The sequence below is a fragment of the Lygodium microphyllum genome, chromosome 18, assembly GCF_053477565.2.
Source record: "Lygodium microphyllum isolate KBCC chromosome 18, Lygodium_microphyllum_v1.1.10, whole genome shotgun sequence".
In the NCBI taxonomy this organism is placed as follows: Eukaryota; Viridiplantae; Streptophyta; class Polypodiopsida; order Schizaeales; family Lygodiaceae; genus Lygodium; species Lygodium microphyllum.
The window spans coordinates 17,888,368-17,893,592 of NC_141152.1; the positions used below are offsets into that span (position 1 = coordinate 17,888,368).

Consider the following 5,225-nt stretch of genomic DNA (forward strand, 5'->3'; position numbering starts at 1 on the left):
TGGTGGAGAATGCTTTGGAGCCTTGTAGTAAGATGAAGGTTGTATAGTAGAAAATTTGGTGGAAAGAAAGAGATTACATTCTTCAAATAAAAAATACCACCAAGTACATGGTGAAGATGTGATCCAATGACCTAGAAACCAATTGAAAATTCTAGTTAGTAAGGACCAGGATGTATCAATGGGTTGCATATGTACATGCACTTCGATGTGGAACTTGAACCCCCCGACCACCCTTGAGCTGATATCATGTACATGAAAAGAATTGCAATCTTACTCTCAATCTTAATCTCACTCTCAATCTCAATCGCAATCAATTCACAGTCTCAATCTTGGATTTTTTGGAAGAAGATGATGATGAAGATGAGTGTTTGCTTAGCTTTTTTCCAAAATGGCTTCACATGTCCAAAATAGAACTTTCTAAGAACCATATGTTTTTCAAGAAAAGTGCATACCAAAAATTGATGTGATCTTCCCAAATAATCGGCATTCGCATATGCAGATCTACCAAAAATAAAAAGAAAGCACAAATAACATGATACGTTTTAAAGTGTTGAATTTTTTATTTTCGAAGGCTCATATATCCAAGACAGAGTGAAAAATCAAAGCAATCGTATGAGACAACAAAATATTATCCTTGATCTCCTCTTCAAACTCCATGAGAGGAACTTTGACTAAATTCTGCTCTGTTTGATCACAAATCTAGATCTAAGACAAGTCATGCCTAAAAGTTGGAAATATTTTGACCAAAATTTCACCATCGCCAAAATTTATCAAAATACTTAAAATGACCTAAAAATCATTTTCAAACATTGTTCACACACATGTAAAAAAAAAAGTTCAATATGGCTTTATTAGGGCATATTACATTCTCCCCTTCTCCTAACTCTATCATCAAAGCTGAAAAGATGGATATTCTTATTGCAAACTATCTAGATGAACCCAAGTTGCATCCTCTATGGGATATGTATCCCATTTCACCAATGCATGTATAATATCTCTACCTCTAAGATGTATGACTTTGCAATCTAATACTAACTCTCGTTCCACCTTCAATGTTCCATCTTCTTGTAATCTAAACTTGTCCTCCAAAAGATAATCAAAGTTAGCAACATACATTTTTAATAAACTCACATGAAAAACATGATGAACTTTGACATGAGATGACAGATTTGAGTTTACATGCAAGTGAGCCAATATTCTTTAGAATTTTGAATGGTCTTGCAAAATGTGGAGATAGCCTTCTATCTTTCCCAAGAAGAAAGTTAGTTTGACAAGGTTCAACTCTTAAGAAAACCAGATCACCTTTATTAAACTCTAATGCTCTCTTTTCCTTGTCATAATATTTCTTTGGCCTTAGTTGTGCCTCTTTAATATGTTCTTCATTCTTTTTAATTCTCCATCCATTTTTTCAAGCAATTGTTTTAAATTTTTTTCTCTATTTAAAGCATTAAAAAAATAAACACAAATCACACAATTATAGCCATACATTGCTTCAAACGGAGTCATTTTAATTGATGCATGCCACAAACTATTGTACGCAAATTTAAGTAAGGTCAAATATTCAGTTTAGATATTTTGTTTATCATTCACATACATCCTAAGCATGTATGTGTATGAAATGTAGTACTCATTCTTAATTCAATTCTAATGGCCTTAAATGTGGCTTGCCAAAAGTTAGATGTCAATTTTGATTCCCTATCAAAAACAATACTTTTGAGCATACCATGTAAAGGAAAGTCTCTTTCACAAACAATTTAGCTACATTTAAAGTAGTGTTAGTCTTTTTCATTGGAGAAAAATGTGCCACGTTTGTGAGTCTATCTACTACCACACAAAAATAGTGTCATACCCTTCCCTAGCAATAGGTAGCTTAGTGATAAAATCCATAGATATGGATTCCTGCTTTTGGTCAGGTATATAGAATGGTTGCATTTTACGAGGCATGTGTTTGTGTTCAACTTTAACATAGCACTCCAAACATTCCTTCATATATGTTCTAATGTCCTTTTTCATCCCTAGCCTTCACTTTCTTGTAAATCTTTGAAAATGTAAGATGAGTAGAGAAAAGAAAATTATGGCATTCCTTAAGAATTTCTTTCTTGAATTTTAAAGTGATAAGAATACACAAACAATTCAAATAATAAATATTTCCCTTAAGTATATAAAATTGTATATTATACATTTCTCCCAAGTTTTTATTTAAGAACAACAAAATTTTAGAATACGTGGGATCATCTTATACTTCAATCCACACATCATCAATCAAATCAATTCATATAATAGGTACACATAAGTCTACAACTTAAAGCATCAGCAACTTTGTTTTCCTTTTTAGATCATGTTTGATATCAAAGTCATATTCACATAGCAATTGCAATCATCTTTGTTATCAATTATATAACGAAGATTGAGTGAATATATATTTTAGAATTTGATTATCAGTTCTGAACTCAACTTTCACACCAAATGACAAATATCTTCAATGTTTTAGAGCATGAACTACAACGTAATTTTTAAGTCTATATGATATTTTATCTCATGTCTTCTAATTTCTGAGATTCATAAGCCACTACTCTCCCCTTTTGTATCAACACACACCTTAATTGCTCCCCATTGGCATCACAAGATAATGTAAAAGTTTTCCCATCTCAAGAATCTTTAATGTGCAATTTTCAGCCACTTTCTATTTCAATGTTTCAAAGGCTTCCTAATATGCACGTGACCATACAAAAGGTTTAGTTTTCTTTGTCAATTGTGTCAAAGGACTAGCTATCTTAGAAAAATCTCAAATATGAGTTCTCTCATACTGTTCTAATCCTAAGAAGCTTCTCACATCTTTCACACATTTTGGTATAGGCCAATCAACAATAGTCTTTACCTTCTCTAGATCTATATGAATTCCCTCTTTGGAAATAACTCTTCCTGGATAAACAATTCTATCTTTTGCAAAGAAACATTTACTCAGTTTAGTACAAAGTTTATGTTTCCTTAAAATTTGAAGATTTTTTCTAAGATGTATCTCATGTTCTTGATGATCTTTAGAATATACAAATATGTCATCCAAGAATGTAAGAATGAATTCATCAAGATGTGGAGAAAAATGTTGTTTATGAAACACATGAATGTGGCACAATCTAATAAAAATCAACATGATTTTTAATAGAGAGACACAAAGTAGAAAGAGAGAAAGAGGAATCTGTATTATAATTTGAAGGAAACAAAGGAGCAGCATATAGCAAAATCAAAACATGCACTCAGACATGGAGCTTGAACCTTGTTTAGGGACCACCTCAATTGTTATCCCCCTCATGTATTGTAGATAGTACCTGATTTGAAGCTAGAGAAGCCATAGTTCCTATGATGACTAGTAGCAAGCTACCTTTTGTCTCTTTAGGTGTGGTGATTGATCTAACCAAATAGCCATTGAAAAGTGAGTTCTTAATAGGGAGATTGACTTTGTATGTGCATTACATGTATGAGCCAGATTGCAAATGTATGGAAATATTTTTGGAGGGCTTTTTCAATGATGAGCATAGACTACAAATCTTTGAACAAGATCACAATCAAGAATCATTTTCTTATCCCAAGGATAGATGATATCTTGGATAAGTTGCAAGAGGCTAGTATCTTTAGTCGCATTGATCTCAAGAGCGGCTATCACCAGATACGGATAGCACCTGAAGATGTTCATAAGACAGCTTTTCGTACAACATTTGGACTATATGAGTTTCTAATCATGCCATTTGGTTTGACTAATGCACCCACCACATTCAATTGAATGATGGAGAGAATTTTCAGACCTCACTCAAAGTTCACAAGTGTCTTCTTTGATGACATTCTAATATTTTCATGGTCTGAAGAAGAGCATAGAAAACATCTATCTACTACTTTTCAAGAGCTTTGCAAGTATAGACTCCAAGTCAATGCTAAGAATAGTGAATTCTTCCTTTCGAAAATTCATTACTTGGGCCATATTGTTTCTCACAATTTGGTGAGAATGGATCCTGAGAAGATTTGAGCCATTATTGAATGGCCTACACCTACTTCTGTACATGAAGTTAGAAGTTTCTTAGGCCTATGTTCATACTATAGGAGGTTCATACGAGATTTTGCATATGTTGCATCTCCTCTACATGACCTTACTAAGAAGCAAATGTCTTTTCGCTGGGGATTAAGGCAACTACAAGCCTTTGAAAGAATTAAGTTTCTTCTGACTCAAGAACTAGTTCTCATAGTTTCGGATCTTCAAAAACCTTTTGAAGTTCACTGCGATGCTTCTGGGGATTACATTGGAACTGTGCTTAATCAAGAGCATCATGTAGTAGCATTTGAGAGCGGACACCTCAAGGATCATGAGCTACATGCTCCAATATATGAGAAAGAGCTTATGGCAATGGTGCATGCTCTTTAAGTATGGAAACACTACTTACTTGGTGCAAATTTTGTTATTAAAACAGATCACCAAAGTCTAAGATACTTCCTCACCCAGAAGAAGCTCTCAAAGAAACAGATGCACTGAGGAAATTTCTTATCTATTTTTCATTTTCAAATCCTTCATACATCTGTAACTAAGAATGTGGTAGCATATGATCTATCACGGTGACCTCGAGTAAATGCAATCATAATTGTTCACCATAATGAGTTCATGGATCTACCCAAAATGTATGCAACTGATTCTGACTTCTCAACCATATGGGATCAGCTTAACTCATGTCAGTTAATTACACCTTACTCAATTCAAGATGGTTATTTGTATCATCATCAAGCAATTTGTATAGCATTACCATTGCGACACAAGGTAATGGATGAAGCACATGCATCTCCATATGTTGGACATGGGGGTATTCTATCCACTACTCAAGCATTGGAAATATATTTCTTTTGGCCCACTCTTAGAGCTGACATTGAAAGATATGTCTGTGAGTGCAAGATATGCCAAAAAGTAAAGTATAACAGGCATAAACTACCTGGTCTACTAAAGCCATTACCTATTCCCAATGAGCCTTGGGAAAGTATAGCCATGGACTTTATCATGGAGCTTCCTCGCACACAAGCACACAACGATGAAATCTAGACTATCATTGATAGATTCAATAAGCAAGCTCACTTTATACCTGTGCAAAAAACAATCAAAGTCGATCATATGGCTAAGCTATTCATTGCTCATATTTTCAAACATCATGGCATGCCTAAGTCCATTATAAGTGATTGAGATCCCCACATGA

The 5,225-nt window shown here is 34.0% G+C and overlaps 1 pseudogene; it reads right to left on the reverse strand.

Moving 5' to 3' along the window:
• Positions 1–891: 891 nt before the first annotated feature.
• Positions 892–1,506, reverse strand: LOC148020639 (uncharacterized; annotated as a pseudogene).
• Between the last annotated feature and the right edge of the window lie 3,719 nt (positions 1,507–5,225).